This window comes from Apodemus sylvaticus, chromosome 6, assembly GCF_947179515.1.
Source record: "Apodemus sylvaticus chromosome 6, mApoSyl1.1, whole genome shotgun sequence".
Taxonomy (NCBI): Eukaryota; Metazoa; Chordata; class Mammalia; order Rodentia; family Muridae; genus Apodemus; species Apodemus sylvaticus.
In genome coordinates, this window is record NC_067477.1 from 129,963,314 (window position 1) to 129,982,790 (window position 19,477).

Genomic DNA, 19,477 nt, shown 5'->3' on the forward strand with positions numbered 1-19,477 from the left:
GTACTAATACCAACTTGTGAGCATGGGAAGTCCTCCCATCTACTAGTATTTTCCTCAGCTTCTTTCATCAGAGAGCCAAAATTTTCCTGTACTAGTTCTTCAAGTTCTTGGTTGGGTTTATTTTTAGGCATATTTTAGAGGCTTCTGAGAGTGGAGGTGTTTTATGATCCCTTTCTTGTGTGTTTACTAGTAGTATCTAGAAAGATTAGCTTTTTCTAAGTTTCTCTGAATCTTGCCACTTGACTGAAATACTTGACCATATTCACCAAATTTTTATTTGAATTTTAGGAATCACTTATACATGATATCACATAATCTGCAAATAAGGAAAATTTTACTTCACTTTTCCTATTTGTGTGTGTGTGTGTGTGTGTGTGTGTGTGTGTGTTAATTTGCTTTCTTGTGGCTCCAGCTCATTCATGTACTACAGTGAAAAAGAGTATACATTAGGGACATCTCTGTCTTACTCCTGATATAAATAGCATTGCTTCATGTTTTTCTTCTACTTATGGAGATTTCATATGTGTCTTTAAGTGCATTTGTATAATTTTGTAACTCATTGTTATTCAAACTAACTTGAACCTGGTCGGTGATCTTTTTGATATATACCTAAATTTGGCTTATAATTTTTAAAAGATTTTTATTTCTATTATTCAGGTGAAATCTTGTGAACATTCCCCCTGACTGAATAAAGGGACAAATCACTGGGTAAAGAGGTGGAACTTCAGGGCTGAATGGAGGAAGAGAATGAGGGGCTTTTTTGAGAGGGAAAGGAGAGGAAAAGCTGTAGCTGTTAGTGTCTCTCAGTTTACATGGCAAATCCTAGTGGACTCACCTCTGGAGGATTTAAATTTAATATAGCTTACAAGGTTAGGGTTCTTGTTGTTGTGCCAAGTGACTGAGTTACCATTGTTTCTGAACTAAATTTGTGTGGCATTATCCCTTGTGTGGCAGTTCAACTGGGTTCAAGAGAGAAACGTAGGGTGACAAAATGTGGGTTTGCCAGATGTGCACCACAAAGGCAGTGGGGATTTTGAAGCATGGGGCTGGTGTGATAGTAACCTGCCAGTGGGAACCTAGTGAGCTCAGTAGAGAGATTTTTGGAGCTCTGAGTCAGAGTCTCCATGATTTAAGTACTGGCCAGCAAGACCACTTGGGCTGAGAGTAGCTAGGTTTTAATATTTCCTGCAGGAGGAGATCAAGGGGATACAAATTGAAAAGAAAGAACTTAAGGTATCACTATTTGTTGATGCTATGATAGTATATATGAACAAGCCCCATATTCTACCAAAGAACTTCTACAGCTGACAAATAACTTCAGCATAGTAACCAGGTATAAAATTATCTCAACAAATGACTAGTCTTCATCCATATAAAACAATACATAGACTAAGAAAGAAATTAGGGAAACAACATCCTTCACATTAGCCACAAATAGTATAAAATATTAGTGGAACTCTTACCAACCAAGTGAAAGAGCTGTACAACAAAACTTCAAGTTTCTCAAGAAAGAAATCAAAGAAGACCTCAGAAGATTGAACAATCTCCCATTCTCATGAATTGATACGATCAAGATAGTAAAAATGCCCATCCTATCAGAAGTAATCTACAGATTCAAGGCAATCCCCATTAGAATTCCAACAAAATTCTTCACAGACATGGAAAGATCAATCCTCAATTTCATATGGAAAAACAAAAAACTCAGGATAGAGAAAACAATTCTTAACAATAAAAGAACTTCTTGGAAAATCACCATCCCTGACTGTTGCAGGAAACATTTAAAAACCTGCCATCTCTCTTGCCCCACCAGGCCATGTTCCCACTGTAGAACATGACACTGGCCTGCCAGACCACAGGGCTCCTGCCCAGTGTGTCTCACTTGGCGGTCCCTCTGCTTGCTAACTCTCCAGCAGAGGACCCCAAATGCCTTTCACTACCATGCAACACCCCACACACCACCTAACTACCCAGTAGAATCAAGACTCTTAAAGCTTATTTAACCAATCAGATTTACATATAAATAATATTACAATTTACAAGATGTCAATACAATAATTTTAGAGTCAACTGATATTGATGACAACTTTATCCCAATATTTCTTTTTTGTTTTGTTTTGTCCATTTTTATTAGATTTTATTTGCTTTATTTACATTTCAAATGATATCCCCTTTCCTCATTATTCCTTCCAAACCTCCCTATTCCTTTCCCACTTTCCCTGCTCATCCCCCTCTTCCAATTTCCTGACTTGCATTCCCCCATCCTTGGGAATCAAGCCTTCACAGGACCAATGGACTCTCCTCTCATTGATGTCTGAAATAGCTATCTTCTGCTATATATGTAGCTGGAGCCATGGGTCCTTCCATGTGTACCCCTTGGTTGGTGATTTAGTCCCTGGGAGCTTTGGGGGTACTAGTTGATTCATATTCTTTTTCTTCCTGCAGGGCTGCAAACCTCTCCAGATCCTTAGGTCCTTTCTCTAGCTGCTCCATTGGGGACCATATGCTGTAAACAATCGGGTACTACTCAGCTATTAAAAGCAATGAATTCAAGAAATTCTTAGGCAAATGGATGGAGCTAGAAAATATTATTCTGAGTGATGTAACCCAGTCACAAAAGAACACACATGGTATTATATTAGCCCAAAAGCTTGGACTACCCAAGATACAATTCACAGACCACGTGAAGCTCAAGAAGAAGAAAGACCAAAGTGTAGATACTTTGATCCTTATCCCAATATTTCTAACCTTGTAAAAATGTTAGCTACTTGTGGCTGTTTAAAACAGACATCTGTAGGTTGCCAATTTGTTTTATTGACTATGTCCTTTGCCTTACAGAAGCTTTCCTGTTTCATGAGGTTCCATTTATCAATTATTGATTTTAGAGCATGAACCATTGGAGTTTTGTTTAGGAAATTTCCCCCTATGCCAGTGAGTTCAAGGCTCTATCCCACGTTCTCTTCTAGCAGATTCAGTGTATCTAGTTTTATGTTGAGGTCCTTGATCCACTTGGGCTTGAGCTTTGTGTAAGGTGACAAATATGGGTCATTTTTCTACATACAGACAACCAATTAGACCACCACCATTTATTGAATATGCTTTCCTCTTTCCATTGTATATTTTTGACTTTGTCAAAGATTACGTATCATTAAGTGTGTAGTTGTAATTCTGGGTCTTCAATTCTATTCCATTGATCAATGTGTCTGTCTCTGTACCAATACCATGCAGTTTTTTATCACTATTGCTCTGTAGAAAAGCTTGGGGGAATTAAATGGTGATTCCCCCTGAAGTTCTTTTATTGTTAAGAATTGTTTTTCACTATTCTTTTTTATTTTTATTTTATTTTATTTGCCTTTCCAGATGAATTTGAGAATTGCTCTTTCCATGTCTTTGAAGAATTGTGTTGAGATTTTGATGGGGATTGCATTGAATCTACAGATTGCCTTTGGTAGGATGGACATTTTTACTATGTTATTTCTGCCAATCCATGAGCATGGGAGATCTCTCCATTTTCTGAGATCTTTGATTTCATTCTTGAGAGACTTGAAGTTACTGTCATACAGGTCTTTCACTTGTTTGGTTAGAGATACCCCCAAGATATTTTACATTATTTGTGGATGTTGTGAAGGGAGTTATTTCCCTAATTTCTTTCTCAGCCTGTTTATCATTTGTAAATAAAGGAAAACTACTGATTTATTTGAGTTAATTTTATATTTGGCTACTTTTCTGAAGTTGTTTATGAGCTGGAGAAATACTCTGGTAGAATTTTGGGGGTTGCTTATGTATACTATCATATCATCTGCAAATAGGAATACCTTTATTTCTTCTTTGCCAATTTGTATCTCCTTGATCTCTTTTTGTTGTCTTATTATTCTAGCTAGCACTTTGAGTACTATATATATGTATTGGGAGAGTGAGCATCCTATATGGGGAGAGTGAACATCCTTGCCTTGTCCCCAATTTCAATGGAATTGCTTCAAGTATGTCTCCATTTAATTTGATATTGGCTGTTGATCTGCAGTAAATTACAATTATTATGTTTCAGTATGGGTCTTGCATTCCTGATCTCTCCAATACTTTTAACATGAAGGGGTGTTGTATTTTGTCAAATGGTTTTTCTGCATCTAAGGAAATGATCATGTGATTTTTTTCTTTGAGTTTGTTTATATAGTGGATTACATTAATGGATTTTCATATATTAAACCAACCTTGCATCCCTAGGATAAAGCCTACTCGATCATGGTGAATGATGGTTTTAATGTTTTCATGGATTAGATTTCAAGAATTTTATTGAGTATTTTTGCATCAATATTCGTAAGAGAGAGATTAATCTGAAGTTTTCTTCCTTGTGTGATTTAGTTATCAGAGTAGTTGTGGCTTCATAGAATGAGTTAGGTAGTGTTCCTTCTCTTTCTATTTTATGAGTTTGAGAAAAATTGGTATCAGTTCTTTCAAAGTCTGGTAGAATTCTGCACTAAATTCATATGGGACTGGACTTTTTTTTGGTTGGGAGGTTTTCTTCTATTTCCTTGTGTGATAAGGGCCTGTTTAGATAGTTTACCTGCGCATGATTTAACTTTGGCATGTGATATCTGTCTAGAAAACTATCCATTTCATCTAGATTTTCCAGTTTTGTTCAGTATAGGCTTTTATATTAGGATCTGATTTTTTTTTAATTTCCTTCATTTATATTGTTATGTCTCCCTTTTCATTTCTGATTTTGTTAATTTGAATACTGCTTTTTGGCCCATTCCTTAGTTGTGCTAGGGGTTTATCCATTTTGCTGATTGTCTCAAAGAACCAGCTTCTGGTTTTGTTGATTTTTTGTATTATTTTCTTTGTTTCTATTTGGTTGATTTCAGACATGTGTTTGACTATTTTCTGCCTTCTACTTCTCTTGGGTGAATTTTCTTCTTTTTGTTCTAGAGTGTTCAGGTGTGTTGTTTTTAGTGTAAGATCTCTCCAGTTTCTTTACTTGGGCACTAAGTGCTATGAACTTTCCTTTTAGCACTGCTTTCATTGTGTCCCTTAAGTTTGGATATGATGTGTCAATATTTTCATTAAATTACAGGAAGTCTTTAATTTCTTTCTTTTTTTCTTCACTGACCAAACTATCATTGAGTAGAGAGTTGTTCAGTTTCCACATGTATGTGGGCTTTATGTAGTTTTTGCTGTTCTTGAAGACCATCTGTAGACCACAGTGATCTGATAAGATGCATGGGATTATTTAAATCTTCTTTTATTGGCTGAGGGTTGTTTTGTGACCAATTATATGGTTGATTTTGAAGAAGGTACTATGAGGTGCTGAGAAAGTATATTCTTCTGTTTTAGGATGAAATGTTCTGTAGATGTCTGTTAAATCCATTTGGTTCATAACCTCTCTTAGTCACTGTGACTCTGTTTAGTTTCTGTTTCAGTGACCTGTACATTTGTGAGAGTGGGGTGTTGAAGTCTTCCACTATTGTTGTGTGAGGTTCAATGTATGTACAGAGATTTAATAAAGTTTCTTTTATGAATATGGGTGCTGTTGCATTTGAGAAACAGATGTTCAGAATAAAGACTTTCTCTTGGTGGATTTTTCCCTTGATGACTATGAAGTGTCCTTCTTCATCATGCTTGATAACTTTTGGTGAAAGTCTATTTTATTGGGTATTAGGATGACAACACACGCTTGTTTCCTGGGGCCATTTGCTTGGAAGTTCTTTTTCCCTCCTTTTACTCTGAGATAGTGTCTGTCTTTGTTATTGAGTTGTGTTTCTTTTTAGCAGCAAAATGCTAGACCTTGTTTGCATATCCAACCTGTTAGCTTATGTCTATTTTATAGGTGAGTTGAGTCCATTAATATTGAGAGATATTACAGAGAGATGACTCTTGTTTCCTGATAAGTTTGTTTCTAAAGGTGGCTTTATGTGCTTGTGGTTCTCTCCTTTTGACTTTTTTTGTGAGATGGTTACTATCTTGTCCTTTCTTTGGTGCAGGTACCTTGCTTGTGTTGGAGTTTTCCTTCTAGGATCCTCTGCAGGACTGGATTGGTAGATAGATATTGTTTGAATTAGCTTCTGTCCTGGAATATTTTGGCTTCTCCATCTGTGTTGATTTTGCTGAGTATAGTAGCTTGGGCTGGCATTTGTGTTCTCTTAGCGTCTGCATGACCTCTGACCAGGCTCTTCTCACTTTCATAATCTCAATTGGGAAGCCTGCTGTAATTCTGATAGATTTACCTTTTTTACGTTACTTGGCCTTTTCCTTTGCAACTTTGTGTATCGAGTGTTTTGATTATTTTGTGACAAGAGGATTTTCTTTTCTGGTCCCATTTATTTGGTGTTCTGTAGGCTTCTTGTACTTTTATGGCCATCTCTTTCTTTAGGTTGGGGAAGTTTTCTTTCTTTCTTTCTTTCTTTCTTTCTTTCTTTCTTTCTTTCTTTCTTTCTTTGATTTATTTTATTTTATTATTTTATTTTTATTTTCTATACCCTTTGTTTACATTCCAAATGATTTTCCCTTTCCTGGTTCCCCCCTCCCCCTAAGTCCCATAAGTTCTCTTCCCTCTGCCAGTTCCCCAATCAACACCTCCTATTCCTCTGTCCTGTTCTATGATTTTGTTGAAGACATTTTAAGGTCCTGGAAATAGTCTTTCTCCTCTATTCCAATTATTCTTAGATTTGGTCTTTTCATTGTGTCCTGAATTTCTTGGATACTTTGGCTTAGGCATTTTTTATGTTTTGAATTTTCTTTGACAGTTGTATCAATCTCTTTTATAGTATTTTCTATACCAGAGATTGTCTCTTCTATCTTTTGTATTCTGTTGGAAATAATTCCATCTATAATTCCTGACCCATTTTCCTAGGTTTTCCATTTCCAGGATTGCCTCCATTTGTGCTTTCTTTATTGTTTCTACTATCACTTATAGTGGAGCATGTATCCTTATTACCTGTTGGAGCATTTTCTGGGTATATGCTCAGAAGTAGAAGAGTTGGGTACTCAGGTAGTACTATGTCCAGTTTTCTGAGGAACTACCAGACTGATTTCCAGAGTGGTTGTATCAGATTGCAATCACACAAGCAATAGTGGAATGTTCCTATTTCTCCCTATCCTTGACAGCATTACTTTCACTTGTGTTTTTGATCTTGGCCATTCTGACTGTTATGAGGTAAAATCTCAGGTTTGTTTTGATTTGCATTTTCCAGATAACTAAAAATGCTGAACATTTCTTTCGATGTTTCTCATTTCTTTCGAGTTTCCTCAGTTGAGATTTCTCTGTTTAGCTCTGTTCCCCATTTTTAAATAGGGTTATTTGGTTCTCTGGTGTCTAACTTCTTGAGTTCTTTCTATATATTAAATATCAGCCCTCTATCAGATGTAGGATTGGTAAAGATCTTTTCCCAATCTGTTGTTTGCTATTTTGTGCTATTGAGAGTGTCCTTTACCTTACAGACAGTTTGCAATTTTATGAGGTTCCATTTGTCAATTCTTGATATTATAGCATAAGCCAGTGGTGTTCTGTTCAGGAAATTTTCTCCTGTGCCTATGTGTTCCAGGTTTTTTCCCATTTTCTCTTCTATTAGATTCAGTGAGTCTGGTTTTATGAGGAGGGCCATGATCCACTTTGACTTGAACTTTGTAAAAGGAGATAAGAATGGATCAATCTGCATTCTTCTGCATGTTGACTGGTAGTTGAACTAGCATCATTTGTTGAAAACCCTGTCTTTTTTCCACTGAATGGTTTTAGCTCCTTTGTTAAAGATCAAGTGACCATAGGTGTGTGGATTCATTTCTGGGACTTCAGTTCTATTCCAGTGATCATCCTGCCTGTCACTGTACAAATGCCATGCAGTTTTTATCACTATTGCTCTGTAGTGTAGCTTGAGGTACGGAAAGGTTATTCCCCCAGAAGTTCTTTTATTGTTGAGAGTAGTTTTCACTATCCTGGGTTTTTGTTATTCCAAATGAATTTGATAATTACTCTTTCTAATTCTATGAAGAATTGAGTTGGAATTTTGATGAGGATTGCATTGAATCTGTAGATTGATTTCTGCATGATAGCCATTTTAACTACATTAATCCTGCCAATACATGAGAATGGGAGATCTTTCTATCTTTTTAGATCTTCTTTGATTTCTTTCTTCAGGGAATTGAAGTGCTTTTCCTACAGACCTTTTACTTGTTTGATTAGAGTGACACCAAAACATTTTTATATTATTTGAGATTATTGTGAGCAATTCCTTTCTCAACCTTTTTTATCCTTTGAGTATATGAAGGGTACTGATTTGTTTGAGTTAATGTTATATCTGGCCATTTTACTGAAGTTGTTTATCAGCTGTAGAAGTTCTCTGGTAGAACTTTTGTGGTCATATAGTATATTATCAAATCATCTGCAAATAGTGATATTTTTACTTCCTCCTTTTCAATTTGTATCCCTTTGACCTCCTTTTGTTGTCTAATTTCTCTAGCTCAGACTGCAAGAACTATATTGAATAGATATTGAGAGAGCAGGCAGCCTTGTCTATTCCCTGATTTTAGTGGGATTGCTTCAAGTTTCTCTACATTTAGTTTGATGTTGGCTACTAGTTCGTTGTATAGTGCTTTCACTATGTTTAGGTATGGGCCTTTAATTCCTGATCTTTCCATGTCTTTTAACATAAAGGAATACTGAATTTTGTCAAATGCCTTTTCAGCATCTAATGAGACCATCATGTGTTTGTTTTTTTTTTTTTTAAATCTGAGTTTATGTAGTAGATTACACTGAAGAGTTTCCATATAGTGAACAAATCTGCATTTCTGGGATGAAGCCTACTTGGTCATGGTGAATGATCATTTTGATATGTTCTTGGATTCTGTTTGTGAGAATTTTATTGAGTATTTTTGCATCAATATTCATAAGGAAAATTGGTATGAAGTTCTCTTTATTTGTTAGGTCTTCCAATGGCAAAGGCTCTAAAATCAACAGTTGATAAATGGACTTCATGAAACTGAAAAGCCTATATAATGCAAAGGGCAGTCAATAGGACAAATTGGCAAATTGCAGATTTGGGGAAAAATCTTCAAACTCCACATCAGATAGAGAGCTAAAATCCAAAATATATAAATAACTCAAAAAACTAATCACCAAAAAAACCAAACAACCCAATCCAAAATGGGATATAGAACTAAACTGAGATTTCACAACTGAGGACTCTTGAATGACTGAGAAGAACATAAAGAAATGTTCAAAGTTCTTAGTGATCAAAGAAATGCAAATCAAAGCCACCCTGAGATTCCACTTTACACAAACGTGAATGACTAAATTCAAAATCACATGTGACAAATAATGCTGGTGAGGATGTGGGGAAAGAGGAACACTCCTCTATTGCTGGTGGGAGTGTAAACTGGTACAAACACTCTGGAAATCAATCTGGAACTTCCTCAGAAAATTGGAAATAGATCTACCTGAAGACCCAGTATAATACTCTTGGAAATAAATCCAAAAGATGCCCCACATTGCCACTGGTGCATATATTCCACTATGTTCATAGTAGCCTTATTTTTGATAGCCAGAAGCTAGAAATAACCCAGATGTCCCTCAAACAAAGAATACAGAAAATGTGGTTTATTTACACAATTGAATACTATTCAGTTATTAAAAATAAGGACTTCCTGAGTTTTGCATGCAAATGTATGGACTTAGAATATATCATATTGAGTAAGGTAACCCAGACATGAACAGACATGCATGGTATGTACTCACTAAGTGGATATTAGTCAAAAAGTACAAAATACCTAAGATGCAACCACAGAACACATTTAACAAACAAAAAGGCCCAAATGGGGATGCTTCAATCCTACTTTGAAGTAGGGAAAAATAATCAGGAAAGGCAGAGGGAGAGAAGCATCTGGGTGTGAGAGGGAAGTAGAAGGAGAAAAGGGGAATGGTATTAGGTATGTGGATAGAGGCTAGGAGAGAATCCTAGAGGGTCAGCAGAATGAATGGAAATATCCAGCCACTGCGGATGGGAGGTTGGGAGACCCTCTACAAAGTACCAGAGACCTGGGAAGTCAGAGACCCTCAGGACCCAAAAGGAGGGACCTCAGATGAAATGCCCAACAGTGCAAAGAGAGAATTCGAAGAGTCTACCTCAAGTATATAGACAGGGCCTCAAGTGGAGGAATGGGATTGCCAAACCACAGTCAAAATTTCTGACCCATAAGTGTTGTCTCTGCCTAAAAGAGCTGCAGGGAGAAAAATGGAAAAGAGACTGAAGGAAAGGTAAACCAGTAAAGCCCCAACTTTGGATCCATCTCAAGGGGAGGCACCAAAGCATGACACTATTACTGATGCTATGATGTGCTTATAGATAAGAGCCTAGAATGCCTGTTCTCTGAGAGACCTAACTAGCAGCTGCCTGAGAAAGATGCAAATACTTACATGTTGCCGCCCGCGGCCACATGTGAACCGGAATGCCTGGAAGAGAATTCTGAGGGTAACGGGAAGGGGGCGAAAGAGAAATGAGTCAAGAGGACAGTTGCCCATAGAGACTGACTTTACTATCATTTAGCCAATATTTATAATCTTTGGAAAAACCACCCTGCCCCCCAAATGGCTGCGAGTTCGTTGGATCTTTCAGTCATGCAGTTTTCTGCTGGTCTCCAGGTGCAGCTGCGCTGAGGCGGCCCTGGTAGTTAAGGTGAAAGTGGCTGTATTGTTCCCAACAGAACAAGGGCAAGAGATAACGCCAGGGGAAGGGTGGAGGCTGTAGGCCAGGAATGTAGCAGCTTGAATAGGCCGGAGATAAACCAAACAGGTTTTTTCTCTTAATCTCCTTTTATATTTCAAGCAGATAACACTCAGAGGATAAGCTCCTCCAGCAATGGCCGCCAGGGGAAGAGTGGGGGTTGCCAGCCAGGAGGTTCACAGCTAAAAGCTGTAGGGGGAAGGGACACTTACATCCAACCATTGGACTGCGGTTGGGGACCCTTATGATTGAGCAAAAAGATGGAAGAAGATGAAGAAGAGGGCAACCCCACAGGAAGAACAGCAGTCTCAACTAACCTGGACCCCCTTGGAGCTCCCAGACTCTAAGTCACCACCCAGTCCCCATACATGAACTGGCCTAAGACCCCAGACACATATGTAGCAGAGGAATACAGGGTCTGGCCTCAATGAGAAAAGACGTGCCTAACCCTAAAGAAACTTTAGGCCCCAGGGAGTAGGGAGGCCTGGTAGTAAGAGGAGCGTCCTCTCAGAGATGGGGGGGGGGGGGGAGGAGGGAGAGAAAAATGAGATGAGGAACTGTGGGAGGGAGAACAGAAAGGGAGAACAATGGCTGGGCTGTAACTAAATAAAATAATTTAATGAGCTCTAGTGAACTCAGCTGAATTATTTCTTTTTAGCAGTTTAAAAATCAAAAATTGATATAAAATTGCATTTTTAAAAGCTGTTAGTCATAAATACCTTTCATTTCCATAAGCATTTATTTTTAATATGTGCCAGATGTTATATATTGATATAATTTGTAAAATATCAAGTAGACTTATGGAAAGAAAAGATTACAGATTCTTAAAATTAAAAAGATACTTTCTATTACTCCAAGGAAAAGAAAAGTATTATTGTAATAGGTCTGACTTTTAATTGCAGGTCTATTTCTTATATAACATTTGAATGGATTAATTATTGTTGATACATTTTCTGAAATTAATAAAACAAGGTATGAAAGTGAAAGGAGCCATCAGTAGATGATTAGTTAGTTTAGAAATCATTATGATACTTTACCTGAATTTTGTCCCCTGGCTATTTAATAAAAAATAAACAAAGAAAATAAGACATATTCCCTACTGCAAGTGCACTCTATCATTTGAACTAAAAATGTCTCATTAAATTATACATTTGCTGTGCAGACCTGGTTAAATTTTTTCTCAACTTATTCTCTCAATCTTCCCATAAATCTTCTGGGAAATTAGTGTGCTTGATGTTATAAGAACAACTCCAAGCACTTATCATACTGCAACTTCATATCCTTGCAGAGACTCTGGCCAGAGCTAGGTGTTCTATAGACTGCTAAATTAAAATCAATATATACAATATTCTAAGTTCTTGTCAATAAATATATACAAATAATGATACCAAAATTTAAATGTCTGGAATACTTTCTAGCCTTTTCTTTAATGTATGGCTTAATAAAGCATGTTAAACAGCAACCAAATGAACCAAGCCTTTTACACTTATGTGACCTTTCTCTGAAACCTTGAGTAAAGTTTAAATGTAGTAATCATAGTATTGTGTTTTAATAGGGATAGGTTGACAATAACTGAAGGATGTCTATTGAAAAAAGAATCTGGTTGTTTTACATAGCAGTTTTTCAATTTGTAAAATTTTGCAATGTTTTACTAGTACCTCTTGAATTGTACACATTGACTATGTGGACATCAATGGAGATTCCAAGCCAATGCAACCCAAAAAGTCTTCATGATTATGTAAGTGAAAACCAACTACTTTCCTTTCAACCCAATTTAGAAGAAAATACATTCTGTTCTGTGTGATCGAACCCACAAGTCACAAAGATTAAAAAAAAAGATTTAAAAAAAACCCACACAACTTGGAAAATATTCTTAAAAGTAATCTCTGAACTTATGTTAATACAGACTCTTCTATATAGGGGCTAAAATGTCATGATTAAATACCAACTCTTTTCTTGGTAAAAAAAAAAAAAACAAATCAATCTCAGTGCTATTAGCTTTCAGGAATGTTTAAAGCAAGCTTGGGTGTAAACATGCCAATAACCCAAGGGGTCCAATGTGTTGATAACTTCTTGGATGAAGAAATGGTCTCAGGATGATAAAGCACTGAAATTCATAAAGATAAGGCTCATTTACTCACCATACTGAAGTTTCTCCCCCAGACTGGATCCTCTGAGACAAAAGGCATTACCCACAAAGAACTATAATTGTGATGAGATTAAATTCATTTCAGGAAAAAATGATATAAGGAGTTTGGAGAGTTACCAGTGAAACCAGATTCAGTCAGTTCTGTTTGTATTAAGAGACAACACTTTGGTAGACTAATGCAGTAGGGGAAGGAGGAAGGAGTTGCAAGAGCAAGTCCATGAACCATCACTTTCTTTAAATTCTGCCCTTCGGAGTGCAAACTAGACCTTCTGGAAAAACTTATATGATGAAAATTCTTTGTAAATGTTGGAGATATACTATAATTCGGGGTCCTAAAAGAGATTACTATAGCTGAAGTGAACATTATAAATTTACTTTAAAGTATTCTCATTTTAACATAGACTTTTTTCTACAGCAATACAGAGAATGTCTCATTCATCATTTAAACTTAATTTAAAGATATATTTATTTAGCATGTCTGAAAAGATTGTATTCAACAAAAATGCTTATTAAATACACATACACACACACAAATCCCACAATAAAATTATTAATAAAGGTTTTAGGAAATAAATGTGAGTGGTTGTGTGAATAATAAACTATGTTCTGACTCCCCAAACACAAATCCATTGCTTTAGAGAATGCAGAAAACACAGCCTCTTACTCTGAAGCATTTGAAGACCAAGTTAGATTCTCATTAAAAAATGGAAAGCAATTTCAAGAGTGTTCAGAAGAGTCAGTTCAGAAAGAGGAAATACATCGGTCTTGATAACTGAGATCCCAGTATTCCCCACCCCTCTCTGCAGGACATAGATGAAACAATCAGTAAATCCTGGTTGGTTCATAAAGCGAGAAACCCCACATCCTATAAACAGTAGAGGTTAACCTCAATGCCACTTCATTTTGTTACTTCCTCCTCTTCTAGCAAAGGGTATTTCTTACAGGAAACTGATAAATGTGTGCTATTAGAGAATGTTTGGTATTGGTCTCTGTGGTCACACAATCTTCCTGTGACTGTTCACTCACAGTCAATCAGGCACTGACGCTTTAGCCCTCAACTTACCATTTCCTTAAATGGCTTCCGTATTGTTTTCTGACTGTCCATTTTCATTTCCCTTTGTTCTCAGTCACTTTTAGTACTTCAGTTAGTTGTTTCAATTTAACTTTTTAACCCAAAACTATCAGTTCCAGATGCTAGGGGATGCTTACAGGTTTTATTTCAGAAATGAGTCCTATGTATTGAAAATCCAAATATACAAATGGACAAATATCCAGTCCATGTATGAAAATAACTCTGACCCACAATCCCTTTACCAACATGAACATGAAGTTGGTTAGAAATTGGAGGAAGGAAAATATAGTGTATGAAATTTTCAAAGAATAAGTATAAGCAACATTTTTCTTTAAACATTTTTAATTAATTCATTGAGGATTTCACACAATGTCTTTTGCTCATACTAAGTGTCCTTTCCCCCACTCCTCAAAAAGTTATAAATGATACCATAGCCACCAAACATTGTGTTGTTTTAGTGTTAATTAAAAGTGGGAAGAAAGAAAATTAGTTCCTTGGTATTAAAAAAAATGAGAATTCCCAGCACTGCGGTTTGATGCTGAGGATCTATATAATGGAATATTTATGAAAAAGTTCTTCCCATGCGGGAAAAAATTTTAGCAAAGACCAAGTTGGGAGTAATGGACAGATTTGTGTGTGACTAGCAAGCTTTGTCTTGACAGCTCTTCATCTGAGAACCTATAAGATTATTCTTTTTTTTTTTTTTTTTTTTTCATGGGTTATATTGTTTTTTTTTACTCAATATATTTTTTATTTACATTTCAAATGATTTCCCCTTTCCTAGCCCCCCCACTCCCAGAAAGTCCTGTAAGCCCCCTTCTCTCCCCCTGTCCTCCGACCCACCCCTTCCCACTTCCCCGTTCTGGTTTTGCTGAATACTGCTTCCCTGAGTCTTTCCAGAACAAGGGGCCACTCTTCCTTTCTTCTTGTACCTCATTTGATGTGTAGATTATGTTTTGGGTATTCCAGGTTTCTGGGTTAATATCCACTTATTAGTGAGTGTATACCATGATTCACCTTTTGAGTCTGGGTTACCTAACTTAGTATGATGTTCTCTAGCTCCATCCATTTGCCTAAGAATTTCATGAATTCATTGTTTCTAATGGCTGAATAGTACTCCATTGTATAAATGTACCACATTTTTTGCATCCACTCTTCTGTTGAGGGATACCTGGGTTCTTTCCAGCATCTGGCATTCTTATAGTCAAGTGGGAAAATGAAACTCCTTACATGGCATAGGCAGTTCTATAGATGGCAGAGATGTGTCAAGGGGTGGCTGGCTCTTTATGACAAGGAAAACTCAGACTTGGGCATCTCAACTCTTTTTCATGCCACAAAAGGGCATGTTCTCTCCCAAGTGATTATTTCACACTCTTTGAGAAGTCCAAACTCTCCTACCTCCTACAATAAAATCTCAGTTAAAATACATCTATTTGAAAATTTATCACTTCTTTGCTTGGTATTTTTACTTATGTTTTTGCTATTATTAAATTTGTGCCCTTCAGAATTTAATTGTTGCCAGGGAGACAAAAGCAGAGGTAACTTTAGGGGATGATTAGGCTAGGAGAGCTCCTTGTTCCTAAATAAAAATAGCCATCCCACAAGATACAGGCATTTGCTAGAGGTCCTTTTGTCTTGCATCCTCTACCTCAGAAGGTGTAGCTCTTAGTGAACACGAAATTCCAAAGCCTTTAACTGTGGCCTTCAAAGCCATAATAATAAAATTCCCCCTCTATCCATCGTGCAAGCTCTGCTTAACAATACAAATAGACTAACAAACTCATATAAATGAATCAAAAACTAATTTTGCTTTTATATAAACTCATGTAAAGTCTTTAATATATGCATTGTTTAAGGACTTTCTTTAGTATCTTAGTTTATTAATTGAGGCCCATCCATGTTTGTGTGTTACTACAGCTAAAGTTTCTTCATCTTCTTGCTGTATAATGACATGTTATCAACTTGGCACACAAATTGATGCTACAAATTAAAATCATTCCTTCCAGGAACAGATGACAGTTTATTACTCATTTACTCTCTTAAACCCTTGAAGTAACACAGTTGTAATCAATATGGTAGGAGTGAGACAGGCAGACTATCTTTTCAAGCTGCATTTCTCCTATGACTAATAAAATTGAGCCATTTTAATGAGCTTTTCCCTCCTGTATAAAATATATTTAAATGTCATTTTTAATTTGATCATATGAACATTTCTTTAAGAATTTTAGAGTTCCTCAAATTAAACTCTAAACTACTTACCTCATCATTTAGTGCACAATGTATACTCAAAAAATTGTAGCCTAATTTGCCATTTCTTCAATGAATTAAAATTTAAATGTTAAAACAATTTTTATTTTTATATATCCTTTAATATGATAATATATATACATTTTGTGTTCATATGTGTGCATTTTGTCACTTGTGCAGGTTTATGAATATGTGTGTCTATGCATGAATGTGTGTGTAGAAGCCACAAGGAAAACTCAGCTAGCTTTTCTCAAATTCATCTTGGTTTTGAAACAGCCTCTTAAAGCCTGTTTCTATGTATAAGCCTGTATTTCCCTAGCATGTGATGCCTCATTGAGTGGTTGTCTCTATCTAGATCATCTAGAATAGATTTTCAAGAAAACAATGGTTAAAGTTCAACTGAAATGTTGTGAATGACTGACACATGATGTATGTCTTTTATAAGAAGCAGTACATTATGTCCATGATGGGTAGCCACCTGTGTGATTGTACCGATGAAAATCCTCCCACAGAATACAAAATTCAGTGTATTTTCTGTCAGATGTCTAATGTTATATAAGCTATATTTTATTTACTTTATGATATCTAGGCATATCTTAGGAACTATATTTATCATATTATAATGTAAAAATTATGGATTTGCATTCTACGAAGCCACAATTATGCTGATCCCAAAACCACAAAAAGATCCAACAAAGAAGGAGAACTACAGGCCAAAATCCCTTATGAATATTGACTCAAAAATACACAATAAAATTCCTGCCAATCAAATCCAAGAACACAAAAAAATGATTATTCACCATGATCAAGTAGGCTTTATCCCAGAGATGCAGGAATGGTTCAATATATGGAAATCCATCAATGCGATCCACAACATAACCAAACTCAAAGAAAAAAAACCACATGGTAATTTCATTAGATGATGAAAAAATATTTGACAAAATTCAGCATCCTTTCATGCTAAAAGTCTTGGAAAGATCAGAAATTCAAGGCCCATACCTAAACATAGTACAAGCAATATACAGCAAACCAGTAGCCACCATCAAACTAAAAGGAGAGAAACTTGAAGCAATCCCACTAAAATCAGGGACTAGACAAGGCTGTCCCCTCTCTCCATATCTTTTCAATATAGTACTTGAAGTTCTAGCTAGAACAATTAGACAACATAAGGAGGTCAAAGGGATACAAATTGGAAAGGAAGAAGTAAAATTATCACTATTTGCAGATGACTTGATAGTCTACTTAAGTGACCCAAAAAACTCCACCAGAGAACTCCTACAGCTGATAAACAACTTCAGCAAAGTGACTGGTTATTAAAATCAACTCAAGCAAATCAGTAGCCTTCCTATACACAAAGGATAAGCAAGATGAGAAAGAAATTAGGAAAATGACACCCTTCACAATAGCCACAAACAATATAAAGTATCTTGAGGTGACTCTAACCAAACAACTGAAAGATCTGTATGAGAAGAACTTCAGGTCTCTGAAGAAGAAAATCGAAGAAGTCCTCAGTAATGGAAAAAAATCTTCCATGCTCATGGATTGGCAGGATTAATAGAGTAAAAATGGCCATCTTACCCAAAGCAATCTACAGATTTAATGCAATCCCCATCAAAATCCCAACTCAGTTTTTCATAGTTAGAAAGAGCAATTCTCAAATTCATCTGGAATAACAGAAAACCCAGGATAGCTAAAACTATTCTCAACAGTAAAAGAACTTCCGGGCAAATCAGTATACCAGACCTCAAGCAGAACTATAGAACAATAGTGTTAAATACTTCATGGTATTGGTACAGTGACAGGCAGGTAGATCAGTGGAATAGGATTAAAGACCCAGAAATGAACCCACACACCTATGGTCACTTGATCTTTGACATAGGAGCAGAAACCATCCAGTGGAAGAGAGATAGCCTTTTCAACAAATAGTGCTGGCTCAACTGGAGGTCAGCTTGCAGAAGAATGCTAATTGATCCATTCTTATCTCCTGGTACTAAGCTCAACACCAAGTGGATCAAGGAACTCCACATAAAACTAGACACACTGAATCTAATAGATAAGAAACAGGGGAAGACCCTTGAGGACATAGGCACAGGGAAAAAGTTCCTGAACAGAACACCAATAGCTTATGCTCTAAGATCAAGAATTGACAAATGGGACCTCATAAAATTGCAAAGTTTCTGTAAAGCAAAGGACACTGACAAGTGGACAAAAGGGCAACCAACAAATTGGGAAATGATCTTCATCAACCCTACATCTGACAGAGGGCTAATATCCAATATATACAAAGAACTCAAAAAGTTAGACTCCATAGACCCAAATAATCCTATTAAAAATGGGGTGCAGAGCTAAACAAAGAATTTTCACATGAAGTACTTCGAATGGCTGAAAAGCACCTTAAAAAATGTTCAACATCATTAGTCCTTAGGGAAATGCAAATCAAAACAACCCTGAGATATTACCTTACACCAATTAGAATGGCTAAAATTAAAAACTCAGAAGACAGTAGGTGTTGGCAAGGATGTGGAGAAAGAGGAACACTCCTCTACTGCTGGTGAGAATGCAAGTTGGTACAACCACTCTGGAAATCAGTCTGGCTGTTCCCCAGAAAATTTGGCATAACGCTTCCAGAGGACCCTGCAATACCACTCCTGAGCATATACCCAGAGGATTTCCTGGCATGCAATAAGGACACATGCTTCACCATGTTCATAGCAGCCTTATTTATAATAGCCAGAAGCTGGAAAGAACCCAAATATCCCTCAATGGAGGAATGGATACAGAAAATGTGGTATATTTACACAATGGAATACTCTTCATCAATTAAAAACAATGAATTCGTGAAATTCTTAGGCAAGTGGTTGGATCTGGAAAATATCATTCTAAGTGAGGTAATCCAATCATAAAAGAACACATATGGAATACAGTCACTGATAAGTGGATATTAGCTCAGCAACTCTGAATACCCAAGACACAATTCACATATCAAATGACTCTCAAGAAGAAGAAAAGAGAGGTCTCAGATCCTGAAAAAACTTGTTCCAGCATTGTAGGAGAGCACCAGGACAGAGAAGTAGGAGGAGGTTGATAGGAAAATGGGCGGAGGGAAAGGGAAAATCATTTGGAATGTAACATAGAATATAGAAATAAAAATTATAATAAAAATAATTACAGATTTGTGGATATACTAAATTATTAAATTCAAATTACCCATATCATTTTAACAGTTTTGTTAAGATTTCCTATTGAATATGTACCTCATTCTTTCAAGAACATATTTTGGTCTTCCTATTTCTGTTAACTCAT